Consider the following 15179-nt stretch of genomic DNA (forward strand, 5'->3'; position numbering starts at 1 on the left):
GATGGACTAATAGACCAAGAACCACACACTGCTAGAAGCCCAAATATTTTTTCAGAGCTAGATGCAGAAAAAAATTATATTGAATTTGCAACCTGATGGAGGTCAGTAGAGATGGACTAATAGACGAAGTCCCACACACTGCTAGAAGCCCAAATATTTTTTCAGAGTTAGATGCAGAAAAAAATTATATTCAAATTGCAACCTGATGAAGGTCAGTATAGATGGACTATTAGAACAAGTCCCACACACTGCTAGAAGCCCAAATATTTTTTCAGAGCTAGATGAAGAAAAAAATTATTTTTAATTTGCAACCTGATGGAGGTCAGTATAGATGGACTAATAGACCAAGTCCCACACACTGCTAGAAGCCCAAATATTTTTTCAGAGCTAGATGCAGAAAAAATTATATTCAATTTGCAACCTGATGGAGGTCAGTATAGATGGACTAATAGACCAAGTCCCACACACTGCTAGAAGCCCAAATATTTTTTCAGGGCTAGATGCAGAAAAATATTATATTGAATTTGCAACCTGATGGAGGTCAGTATAGATGGACTAATAGACCAAGTCCCACACACTGCTAGAAGCCCAAATATTTTTTCAGAGCTAGATGCAGAAAAAAAATATTTTTAATTTGCAACCTGATGGAGGTCAGTATAGATGGACTAATAGACCAAGTCCCACACACTGCTAGAAGCCCAAATATTTTTTTCAGAGCTAGATGCAGAAAAAAATTATATTCAATTTGCAACCTGATGGAGGTCAGTATAGATGGACTAATAGAACAAGTCGCACACACTGCTAGAAGCCCAAATATTTTTTCAGGGCTAGATGCAGAAAAAAATTATATTGTATTTGCAACCTGATGGAGGTCAGTATAGATGGACTAATAGACCAAGTCCCACACACTGCTAGAAGCCCAAATATTTTTTCAGAGCTAGATACAGAAAAAAATTCTTTTTAATTTGCAACCTCATGGAGGTCAGTATAGATGGACTAATAGACCAAGTCCCACACACTGCTAGAAGCCCAAATATTTTTTTCAGAGCTAGATGCAGAAAAAATTATATTCAATTTGCAACCTGATGGAGGTCAGTATAAATGGACTAATAGAACAAGTCGCACACACTGGTAGAAGCCCAAATATTTTTTCAGAACTAGATGCAGAAAAAAAATATTTTTAATTTGCAACCTGATGGAGGTCAGTATAGATGGACTAATAGACCAAGTCCCACACACTGCTAGAAGCCCAAATATTTTTTCAGAGCTAGATGAATTAAAAAATTATATTCAATTTGCAACCTGATGAAGACCATTATAGATGGACTAATAGAACAAGTCCCACACACTGCTAGAAGCCCAAATATTTTTTCAGAGCTAGATGAAGAAAAAAATTATATTGAATTTGCAACCTGATGGAGGTCAGTATAGATGGACTAATAGACCAAGTCCCACACACTGCTAGAAGCCCAAATATTTTTTCAGAGCTAGATGCAGAAAAAAATTATATTGAATTTGCAACCTGATGAAGGTCAGTATAGACGGACTAATAGAACAAGTCCCACAGACTGCTCGATGCCCAAATATTTTTTCAGAGCTAGATGAAGAAAAAAATTATTTTTAATTTGCAACCTGATGGAGGTCAGTATAGATGGAATAATAGACCAAGTCCCAAACACTGCTAGAAGCCCAAATATTTTTTCAGAGCTAGATGCAGAAAAAATTATATTCAATTTGCAACCTGATGGAGGTCAGTATAGATGGACTAATAGACCAAGTCCCACACACTGCTAGAAGCCCAAATATTTTTTCAGGGCTAGATGCAGAAAAATATTATATTGAATTTGCAACCTGATGGAGGTCAGTATAGATGGACTAATAGACCAAGTCCCACACACTACTAGAAGCCCAAATATTTTTTCAGAGCTAGATGCAGAAAAAAAATATTTTTAATTTGCAACCTGATGGAGGTCAGTATAGATGGACTAATAGACCAAGTCCCACACACTGCTAGAAGCCCAAATATTTTTTTCAGAGCTAGATGCAGAAAAAAATTATATTCAATTTGCAACCTGATGGAGGTTAGTATAAATGGACTAATAGAACAAGTCGCACACACTGCTAGAAGCCCAAATATTTTTTCAGAACTAGATGCAGAAAAAAAATATTTTTAATTTGCAACCTGATGGAGGTCAGTATAGATGGACTAATAGACCAAGTCCCACACACTGCTAGAAGCCCAAATATTTTTTCAGAGCTAGATGCAGAAAAAAATTATATTCAATTTGCAACCTGATGAAGATCAGTATAGATGGACTAATAGAACAAGTCCCACACACTGCTAGAAGCCCAAATATTTTTCAGAGCTAGATGCAGAAAAAAAATATTTTTAATTTGCAACCTGATGGAGGTCAGTATAGATGGACTAATAGACCATGACCCACACACTGCTAGAAGCCCAAATATTTTTTCAGAGCTAGATGCAGAAAAAAATTATATTCAATTTGCAACCTGATGAAGATCAGTATAGATGGACTAATAGAACAAGTCCCACACACTGCTAGAAGCCCAAATATTTTTTCAGAGCTAGATGAAGAAAAAAATTATCTTGAATTTGCAACCTGATGGAGGTCAGTATAGATGGACTAATACACCAAGTCCCACACACTGCTAGAAGCCCAAATATTTTTTCAGAGCTAGATACAGAAAAAAATTATATTGAATTTGCAACCTGATGGAGGTCAGTATAGATGGACTAATAGACCAAGTCCCACACACTGCTAGAAGCCCAAATATTTTTTCAGAGTTAGATGCAGAAAAAAATTATATTCAAATTGCAACCTGATGAAGGTCAGTATAGATGGACTAATAGAACAAGTCCCACACACTGCTAGAAGCCCAAATATTTTTTCAGAGCTAGATGCAGAAAAAAAATATTTTTAATTTGCAACCTGATGGAGGTCAGTATAGATGGACTAATAGACCAAGTCCCACACACTGCTAGAAGCCCAAATATTTTTTCAGAGCTAGATGCAGAAAAAAATTATATTGAATTTGCAACCTGATGGAGGTCAGTATAGATGGACTAATAGACCAAGTCCCACACACTGCTAGAAGCCCAAATATTTTTTCAGAGTTAAATGCAGAAAAAAATTATATTCAATTTGCAACCTGATGAAGGTCAGTATAGATGGACTATTAGAACAAGTCCCACACACTGCTAGAAGCCCAAATATTTTTTCAGAGCTAGATGAAGAAAAAAATTATTTTTAATTTGCAACCTGATGGAGGTCAGTATAGATGGACTAATAGATCAAGTCCCACACACTGCTAGAAGCCCAAATATTTTTTCAGAGCTAGATGCAGAAAAAAATATATTCAATTTGCAACCTGATGGAGGTCAGTATAGATGGACTAATAGACCAAGTCCCACACACTGCTAGAAGCCCAAATATTTTTTCAGGGCTAGATGCAGAAAAATGTTATATTGAATTTGCAACCTGATGGAGGTCAGTATAGATGGACTAATAGACCAAGTCCCACACACTGCTAGAAGCCCAAATATTTTTTCAGAGCTAGATGCAGAAAAAAATTATTTTTAATTTGCAACCTGATGGAGGTCAGTATAGATGGACTAATAGACCAAGTCCCACACACTGCTAGAATGCCAAATATTTTTTTCAGAGCTAGATGCAGAAAAAAATTATATTCAATTTGCAACCTGATGGAGGTCAGTATAGATGGACTAATAGAACAAGTCGCACACACTGCTAGAAGCCCAAATATTTTTTCAGAACTAGATGCAGAAAAAAAATATTTTTAATTTGCAACCTGATGGAGGTCAGTATAGATGGACTAGTAGACCAAGTCCCACACACTGCTAGAAGCCCAAATATTTTTTCAGAGCTAGATGCAGAAAAAAATTATATTGAATTTGCAACCTGATGGAGGTCAGTATAGATGGACTAATAGACCAAGTCCCACACATTGCTAGAAGCCCAAATATTTTTCAGAGCTAGATGCAGAAAAAAATTATTTTTAATTTGCAACCTGATGGAGGTCAGTATAGATGGACTAAAAGACCAAGTCCCACACACTGCTAGAAGCCCAAATATTTTTTCAGAGCTAGATGCAGAAAAAAAATATATTCAATTTGCAACCTGATGAAGATCAGTATAGATGGACTAATAGACCAAGTCCCACACACTGCTAGAAGCCCAAATATTTTTTCAGAGCTAGATGCAGAAAAAAATTATATTGAATTTGCAACCTGATGGAGGTCAGTATAGATGGACTAATAGACTAAGTCCCACACACTGCCAGAAGCCCAAATATTTTTTCAGAGCTAGATGCAGAAATTTTTTTTTTTAGTTTGCAACCTGATGGAGGTCAGTATAGATGGACTAATAGACCAAGTCCCACACACTGCTAGAAGCCCAAATATTTTTTCAGAGCTAGATGCAGAAAAAAATATATTCAATTTGCAACCTGATGAAGTTCAGTATAGATGAACTAATAGAACAAGTCCCACACACTGCTAGAAGCCCAAATAATTTTTCAGAGCTAGATGAAGAAAAAAATTATTTTTAATTTGCAACCTGATGGAAGTCAGTATAGATGGACTAATATACCAAGTCCCACACACTGCTAGAAGGCCAAATATTTTTTTCAGAGCTAGATGCAGAAAAAAATTATATTCAATTTGCAACCTGATGAAGGTCAGTATAGATGAACTAATAGAACAAGTCCCACACACTGCTAGAAGCCCAAATATTTTTTCAGAGCTAGATGCAGAAAAAAATTATATTCAATTTGCAACCTGATGAAGATCAGTATAGATGGACTAATAGAACAAGTCCCACACACTGCTAGAAGCCCAAATATTTTTTCAGAGCTAGATGAAGAAAAAAATTATCTTGAATTTGCAACCTGATGGAGGTCAGTATAGATGGACTAATAGACCAAGTCCCACACACTGCTAGAAGCCCAAATATTTTTTCAGAGCTAGATGCAGAAAAAAATTATATTGAATTTGCAACCTGATGGAGGTCAGTATAGATGGACTAATAGACCAAGTCCCACACACTGCTAGAAGCCCAAATATTTTTTCAGAGTTAGATGCAGAAAAAAATTATATTCAAATTGCAACCTGATGAAGGTCAGTATAGATGGACTAATAGAACAAGTCCCACACACTGCTAGAAGCCCAAATATTTTTTCAGAGCTAGATGCAGAAAAAAAATATTTTTAATTTGCAACCTGATGGAGGTCAGTATAGATGGACTAATAGACCAAGTCCCACACACTGCTAGAAGCCCAAATATTTTTTCAGAGCTAGATGCAGAAAAAAATTATATTGAATTTGCAACCTGATGGAGGTCAGTATAGATGGACTAATAGACCAAGTCCCACACACTGCTAGAAGCCCAAATATTTTTTCAGAGTTAAATGCAGAAAAAAATTATATTCAATTTGCAACCTGATGAAGGTCAGTATAGATGGACTATTAGAACAAGTCCCACACACTGCTAGAAGCCCAAATATTTTTTTAGAGCTAGATGAAGAAAAAAATTATTTTTAATTTGCAACCTGATGGAGGTCAGTATAGATGGACTAATAGATCAAGTCCCACACACTGCTAGAAGCCCAAATATTTTTTCAGAGCTAGATGCAGAAAAAAATATATTCAATTTGCAACCTGATGGAGGTCAGTATAGATGGACTAATAGACCAAGTCCCACACACTGCTAGAAGCCCAAATATTTTTTCAGGGCTAGATGCAGAAAAATGTTATATTGAATTTGCAACCTGATGGAGGTCAGTATAGATGGACTAATAGACCAAGTCCCACACACTGCTAGAAGCCCAAATATTTTTTCAGAGCTAGATGCAGAAAAAAATTATATTCAATTTGCAACCTGATGAAGATCAGTATAGATGGACTAATAGAACAAGTCCCACACACTGCTAGAAGCCCAAATATTTTTTCAGAGCTAGATGAAGAAAAAAATTATCTTGAATTTGCAACCTGATGGAGGTCAGTATAGATGGACTAATAGACCAAGTCCCACACACTGCTAGAAGCCCAAATATTTTTTCAGAGCTAGATGCAGAAAAAAATTATATTGAATTTGCAACCTGATGGAGGTCAGTATAGATGGACTAATAGACCAAGTCCCACACACTGCTAGAAGCCCAAATATTTTTTCAGAGTTAGATGCAGAAAAAAATTATATTCAAATTGCAACCTGATGAAGGTCAGTATAGATGGACTAATAGAACAAGTCCCACACACTGCTAGAAGCCCAAATATTTTTTCAGAGCTAGATGCAGAAAAAAAATATTTTTAATTTGCAACCTGATGGAGGTCAGTATAGATGGACTAATAGACCAAGTCCCACACACTGCTAGAAGCCCAAATATTTTTTCAGAGCTAGATGCAGAAAAAAATTATATTGAATTTGCAACCTGATGGAGGTCAGTATAGATGGACTAATAGACCAAGTCCCACACACTGCTAGAAGCCCAAATATTTTTTCAGAGTTAAATGCAGAAAAAAATTATATTCAATTTGCAACCTGATGAAGGTCAGTATAGATGGACTATTAGAACAAGTCCCACACACTGCTAGAAGCCCAAATATTTTTTTAGAGCTAGATGAAGAAAAAAATTATTTTTAATTTGCAACCTGATGGAGGTCAGTATAGATGGACTAATAGATCAAGTCCCACACACTGCTAGAAGCCCAAATATTTTTTCAGAGCTAGATGCAGAAAAAAATATATTCAATTTGCAACCTGATGGAGGTCAGTATAGATGGACTAATAGACCAAGTCCCACACACTGCTAGAAGCCCAAATATTTTTTCAGGGCTAGATGCAGAAAAATGTTATATTGAATTTGCAACCTGATGGAGGTCAGTATAGATGGACTAATAGACCAAGTCCCACACACTGCTAGAAGCCCAAATATTTTTTCAGAGCTAGATGCAGAAAAAAATTATTTTTAATTTGCAACCTGATGGAGGTCAGTATAGATGGACTAATAGACCAAGTCCCACACACTGCTAGAATGCCAAATATTTTTTTCAGAGCTAGATGCAGAAAAAAATTATATTCAATTTGCAACCTGATGGAGGTCAGTATAGATGGACTAATAGAACAAGTCGCACACACTGCTAGAAGCCCAAATATTTTTTCAGAACTAGATGCAGAAAAAAAATATTTTTAATTTGCAACCTGATGGAGGTCAGTATAGATGGACTAGTAGACCAAGTCCCACACACTGCTAGAAGCCCAAATATTTTTTCAGAGCTAGATGCAGAAAAAAATTATATTGAATTTGCAACCTGATGGAGGTCAGTATAGATGGACTAATAGACCAAGTCCCACACATTGCTAGAAGCCCAAATATTTTTCAGAGCTAGATGCAGAAAAAAATTATTTTTAATTTGCAACCTGATGGAGGTCAGTATAGATGGACTAAAAGACCAAGTCCCACACACTGCTAGAAGCCCAAATATTTTTTCAGAGCTAGATGCAGAAAAAAAATATATTCAATTTGCAACCTGATGAAGATCAGTATAGATGGACTAATAGACCAAGTCCCACACACTGCTAGAAGCCCAAATATTTTTTCAGAGCTAGATGCAGAAAAAAATTATATTGAATTTGCAACCTGATGGAGGTCAGTATAGATGGACTAATAGACTAAGTCCCACACACTGCTAGAAGCCCAAATATTTTTTCAGAGCTAGATGCAGAAATTTTTTTTTTTAGTTTGCAACCTGATGGAGGTCAGTATAGATGGACTAATAGACCAAGTCCCACACACTGCTAGAAGCCCAAATATTTTTTCAGAGCTAGATGCAGAAAAAAATATATTCAATTTGCAACCTGATGAAGTTCAGTATAGATGAACTAATAGAACAAGTCCCACACACTGCTAGAAGCCCAAATAATTTTTCAGAGCTAGATGAAGAAAAAAATTATTTTTAATTTGCAACCTGATGGAAGTCAGTATAGATGGACTAATATACCAAGTCCCACACACTGCTAGAAGGCCAAATATTTTTTTCAGAGCTAGATGCAGAAAAAAATTATATTCAATTTGCAACCTGATGAAGGTCAGTATAGATGAACTAATAGAACAAGTCCCACACACTGCTAGAAGCCCAAATATTTTTTCAGAGCTAGATGAAGAAAAAAATTATTTTTAATTTGCAACCTGATGGAGGTCAGTATAGATGGACTAATAGAACAAGTCCCACAGACAGCTAGAAGCCCAAATATTTTTTTCAGAGCTAGATGCAGAAAAAAATTATATTCAATTTGCAACCTGATGCAGGTCAGTATAGATGGACTAATAGAACAAGTTCCACACACTGCTAGAAGCCCAAATATTTTTTCAGAGCTAGATGAAGAAAAAAATTATTTTTAATTTGCAACCTGATGGAGGTCAGTATAGATGGACTAATAGACCAAGTCCCACACACTGCTAGAAGCCCAAATATTTTTTCAGAGCTAGATGCAGAAAAAAATTATATTCAATTTGCAACCTGATGAAGATCAGTATAGATGGACTAATAGAACAAGTCTCACACACTGCTAGAAGCCCAAATATTTTTTCAGAGCTAGATGCAGAAAAAAAATATTTTTAATTTGCAACCTGATGGAGGTCAGTATAGATGGACTAATAGACCAAGTCCCACACACTGCTAGAAGCCCAAATATTTTTTCAGAGCTAGATGCAGAAAAAAATTATATTGAATTTGCAACCTGATGGAGGTCAGTATAGATGGACTAATAGACCAAGTCCCACACACTGCTAGAAGCCCAAATATTTTTTCAGAGTTAGATGCAGAAAAAAATTATATTCAATTTGCAACCTGATGAAGGTCAGTATAGATGGACTATTAGAACAAGTCCCACACACTGCTAGAAGCCCAAATATTTTTTCAGAGCTAGATGAAGAAAAAAATTATTTTTAATTTGCAACCTGATGGAGGTCAGTATAGATGGACTAATAGACCAAGTCCCACACACTGCTAGAAGCCCAAATATTTTTTCAGAGCTAGATGCAGAAAAAAATATATTCAATTTGCAACCTGATGGAGGTCAGTATAGATGGACTAATAGACCAAGTCCCACACACTGCTAGAAGCCCAAATATTTTTTCAGGGCTAGATGCAGAAAAATGTTATATTGAATTTGCAACCTGATGGAGGTCAGTATAGATGGACTAATAGACCAAGTCCCACACACTGCTAGAAGCCCAAATATTTTTTCAGAGCTAGATGCAGAAAAAAATTATTTTTAATTTGCAACCTGATGGAGGTCAGTATAGATGGACTAATAGACCAAGTCCCACACACTGCTAGAATCCCAAATATTTTTTTCAGAGCTAGATGCAGAAAAAAATTATATTCAATTTGCAACCTGATGGAGGTCAGTATAGATGGACTAATAGAACAAGTCGCACACACTGCTAGAAGCCCAAATATTTTTTCAGAACTAGATGCAGAAAAAAAATATTTTTAATTTGCAACCTGATGGAGGTCAGTATAGATGGACTAGTAGACCAAGTCCCACACACTGCTAGAAGCCCAAATAATTTTTCAGAGCTAGATGCAGAAAAAAATTATATTGAATTTGCAACCTGATGGAGGTCAGTATAGATGGACTAATAGACCAAGTCCCACACACTGCTAGAAGCCCAAATATTTTTTCAGAGCTAGATGCAGAAAATTTTTTTTTTAATTTGCAACCTATGGAGGTCAGTATAGATGGACTAATAGACCAAGTCCCACACACTGCTAGAAGCCCAAATATTTTTTCAGAGCTAGATGCAGAAAAAAAATATATTCAATTTGCAACCTGATGAAGTTCAGTATAGATGAACTAATAGAACAAGTCCCACACACTGCTAGAAGCCCAAATATTTTTTCAGAGCTAGATGAAGAAAAAAATTATTTTTAATTTGCAACCTGATGAAGGTCAGTATAGATGGACTAATAGACCAAGTCCCACACATTGCTAGAAGCCCAAATATTTTTCAGAGCTAGATGCAGAAAAAAAATATTTTTAATTTGCAACCAGATGGAGGTCAGTATAGATGGACTAAAAGACCAAGTCCCACACACTGCTAGAAGCCCAAATATTTTTTCAGAGCTAGATGCAGAAAAAAAATATATTCAATTTGCAACCTGATGATGATCAGTATAGATGGACTAATAGACCAAGTCCCACACACTGCTAGAAGCCCAAATATTTTTTCAGAGCTAGATGCAGAAAATTTTTTTTTTAATTTGCAACCTGATGGAGGTCAGTATAGATGGACTAATAGACCAAGTCCCACACACTGCTAGAAGCCCAAATATTTTTTCAGAGCTAGATGCAGAAAAAAAATATATTCAATTTGCAACCTGATGAAGTTCAGTATAGATGAACTAATAGAACAAGTCCCACACACTGCTAGAAGCCCAAATATTTTTTCAAAGCTAGATGAAGAAAAAAATTATTTTTAATTTGCAACCTGATGGAAGTCAGTATAGATGGACTAATATACCAAGTCCCACACACTGCTAGAAGGCCAAATATTTTTTTCAGAGCTAGATGCAGAAAAAAATTATATTCAATTTGCAACCTGATGAAGGTCAGTATAGATGAACTAATAGAACAAGTCCCACACACTGCTAGAAGCCCAAATATTTTTTCAGAGCTAGATGAAGAAAAAAATTATTTTTAATTTGCAACCTGATGGAGGTCAGTATAGATGGACTAATAGAACAAGTCCCACACACAGCTAGAAGCCCAAATATTTTTTTCAGAGCTAGATGCAGAAAAAAATTATATTCAATTTGCAACCTGATGCAGGTCAGTATAGATGGACTAATAGAACAAGTTCCACACACTGCTAGAAGCCCAAATATTTTTTCAGAGCTAGATGAAGAAAAAAATTATTTTTAATTTGCAACCTGATGGAGGTCAGTATAGATGGACTAATAGACCAAGTCCCACACACTGCTAGAAGCCCAAATATTTTTTCAGAGCTAGATGCAGAAAAAAATTATATTCAATTTGCAACCTGATGGAGGTCAGTATAGATGGACAAGTAGAACAAGTCCCACACACTGCTAGAAGCCCAAATATTTTTTCAGAGCTAGATGCAGATAAAAATTATTTTTAATTTGCAACCTGATGGAGGTCAGTATAGATGGACTTATTGACCAACTCCCACACACTGCTAGAAGCCCAAATATTTTTTCAGAGCTAGATGCAGAAAAAAAATATTTTTAATTTGCAACCTGATGGAGGTCAGTATAGATGGACTAATAGACCAAGTCCCACACATTGCTAGAAGCCCAAATATTTTTTCAGAGCTAGATGCAGAAAAAAATTATATTCAAATTGCAACCTGATGAAGGTCAGTATAGATGGACTATTAGAACAAGTCCCACACACTGCTAGAAGCCCAAATATTTTTTCAGAGCTAGATGAAGAAAAAAATTATTTTTAAATTGCAACCTGATGGAGGTCAGTATAGATGGACTAATAGACCAAGTCCCACACACTGCTAGAAGCCCAAATATTTTTCAGAGCTAGATGCAGAAAAAAATATATTCAATTTGCAACCTGATGGAGGTCAGTATAGATGGACTAATAGACCAAGTCCCACACACTGCTAGAAGCCCAAATATTTTTTCAGGGCTAGATGCAGAAAAATGTTATATTGAATTTGCAATCTGATTTAGGTCAGTATAGATGGACTAATAGACCAAGTCCCACACACTGCTAGAAGCCCAAATATTTTTTCAGAGCTAGATGCAGAAAAAAATTATTTTTAATTTGCAACTTGATGGAGGTCAGTATAGATGGACTAATAGACCAAGTCCCACACACTGCTAGAATCCCAAATATTTTTTTCAGAGCTAGATGCAGAAAAAAATTATATTCAATTTGCAACCTGATGGAGGTCAGTATAGATGGACTAATAGAACAAGTCGCACACACTGCTAGAAGCCCAAATATTTTTTCAGAACAAGATGCAGAAAAAAAATATTTTTAATTTGCAACCTGATGGAGGTCAGTATAGATGGACTAGTAGACCAAGTCCCACACACTGCTAGAAGCCCAAATATTTTTTCAGAGCTAGATGCAGAAAAAAATTATATTGAATTTGCAACCTGATGGAGGTCAGTATAGATGGACTAATAGACCAAGTCCCACACATTGCTAGAAGCCCAAATATTTTTCAGAGCTAGATGCAGAAAAAAATTATTTTTAATTTGCAACCTGATGGAGGTCAGTATAGATGGACTAAAAGACCAAGTCCCACACACTGTAGAAGCCCAAATATTTTTTCAGAGCTAGATGCAGAAAAAAAATATATTCAATTAGCAACCTGATGAAGATCAGTATAGATGGACTAATAGACCAAGTCCCACACACTGCTAGAAGCCCAAATATTTTTTCAGAGCTAGATGCAGAAAAAAATTATATTGAATTTGCAACCTGATGGAGGTCAGTATAGATGGACTAATAGACCAAGTCCCACACACTGCTAGAAGCCCAAATATTTTTTCAGAGCTAGATGCAGAAAAAAAATTTTTTAATTTGCAACCTGATGGAAGTCAGTATAGATGGACTAATATACCAAGTCCCACACACTGCTAGAAGGCCAAATATTTTTTTCAGAGCTAGATGCAGAAAAAAATTATATTCAATTTGCAACCTGATGAAGGTCAGTATAGATGAACTAATAGAACAAGTCCCACACACTGCTAGAAGCCCAAATATTTTTTCAGAGCTAGATGAAGAAAAAAATTATTTTTAATTTGCAACCTGATGGAAGTCAGTATAGATGGACTAATATACCAAGTCCCACACACTGCTAGAAGGCCAAATATTTTTTTCAGAGCTAGATGCAGAAAAAAATTATATTCAATTTGCAACCTGATGAAGGTCAGTATAGATGAACTAATAGAACAAGTCCCACACACTGCTAGAAGCCCAAATATTTTTTCAGAGCTAGATGAAGAAAAAAATTATTTTTAAATTGCAACCTGATGGAGGTCAGTATAGATGGACTAATAGACCAAGTCCCACACACTGCTAGAAGCCCAAATATTTTTTCAGAGCTAGATGCAGAAAAAAATATATTCAATTTGCAACCTGATGGAGGTCAGTATAGATGGACTAATAGACCAAGTCCCACACACTGCTAGAAGCCCAAATATTTTTTCAGGGCTAGATGCAGAAAAATGTTATATTGAATTTGCAACCTGATTTAGGTCAGTATAGATGGACTAATAGACCAAGTCCCACACACTGCTAGAAGCCCAAATATTTTTTCAGAGCTAGATGCAGAAAAAAATTATTTTTAATTTGCAACTTGATGGAGGTCAGTATAGATGGACTAATAGACCAAGTCCCACACACTGCTAGAATCCCAAATATTTTTTTCAGAGCTAGATGCAGAAAAAAATTATATTCAATTTGCAACCTGATGGAGGTCAGTATAGATGGACTAATAGAACAAGTCGCACACACTGCTAGAAGCCCAAATATTTTTTCAGAACTAGATGCAGAAAAAAAATATTTTTAATTTGCAACCTGATGGAGGTCAGTATAGATGAACTAGTAGACCAAGTCCCACACACTGCTAGAAGCCCAAATATTTTTTCAGAGCTAGATGCAGAAAAAAATTATATTGAATTTGCAACCTGATGGAGGTCAGTATAGATGGACTAATAGACCAAGTCCCACACATTGCTAGAAGCCCAAATATTTTTCAGAGCTAGATGCAGAAAAAAATTATTTTTAATTTGCAACCTGATGGAGGTCAGTATAGATGGACTAAAAGACCAAGTCCCACACACTGCTAGAAGCCCAAATATTTTTTCAGAGCTAGATGCAGAAAAAAAATATATTCAATTTGCAACCTGATGAAGATCAGTATAGATGGACTAATAGACCAAGTCCCACACACTGCTAGAAGCCCAAATATTTTTTCAGAGCTAGATGCTGAAAAAAATTATATTGAATTTGCAACCTGATGGAGGTCAGTATAGATGGACTAATAGACCAAGTCCCACACACTGCTAGAAGCCCAAATATTTTTTCAGAGCTAGATGAAGAAAAAAATTATTTTTAATTTGCAACCTGATGGAAGTCAGTATAGATGGACTAATATACCAAGTCCCACACACTGCTAGAAGGCCAAATATTTTTTTCAGAGCTAGATGCAGAAAAAAATTATATTCAATTTGCAACCTGATGAAGGTCAGTATAGATGAACTAATAGAACAAGTCCCACACACTGCTAGAAGCCCAAATATTTTTTCAGAGCTAGATGAAGAAAAAAATTATTTTTAATTTGCAACCTGATGGAAGTCAGTATAGATGGACTAATATACCAAGTCCCACACACTGCTAGAAGGCCAAATATTTTTTTCAGAGCTAGATGCAGAAAAAAATTATATTCAATTTGCAACCTGATGAAGGTCAGTATAGATGAACTAATAGAACAAGTCCCACACACTGCTAGAAGCCCAAATATTTTTTCAGAGCTAGATGAAGAAAAAAATTATTTTTAATTTGCAACCTGATGGAGGTCAGTATAGATGGACTAATAGAACAAGTCCCACACACAGCTAGAAGCCCAAATATTTTTTTCAGAGCTAGATGCAGAAAAAAATTATATTCAATTTGCAACCTGATGCAGGTCAGTATAGATGGACTAATAGAACAAGTCCCACACACTGCTAGAATCCCAAATATTTTTTCAGACCTAGATGAAGAAAAAAATTATTTTTAATTTGCAACCTGATGGAGGTCAGCATAGATGGACTAATAGACCAAGTCCCACACACTGCTAGAAGCCCAAATATTTTTTCAGAGCTAGATGCAGAAAAAAATTATATTCAATTTGCAACCTGATGGAGGTCAGTATAGATGGACTAGTAGAACAAGTCCCACACACTGCTAGAAGCCCAAATATTTTTTCAGAGCTAGATGCAGATAAAAATTATTTTTAAGTTGCAACCTGATGGAGGTCAGTATAGATGGACTTATTGACCAAGTCCCACACACTGCTAGAAGCCCAAATATTTTTTCAGAGCTAGATGCAGAAAAAAAATATTTTTAATTTGCAACCTGATGGAGGTCAGTATAGATGGA

The sequence above is a fragment of the Phyllobates terribilis genome, unplaced genomic scaffold, assembly GCF_046119375.1.
Source record: "Phyllobates terribilis strain yellow unplaced genomic scaffold, ASM4611937v1 Scaffold_9__5_contigs__length_417890890, whole genome shotgun sequence".
Classification (NCBI taxonomy): domain Eukaryota; kingdom Metazoa; phylum Chordata; class Amphibia; order Anura; family Dendrobatidae; genus Phyllobates; species Phyllobates terribilis.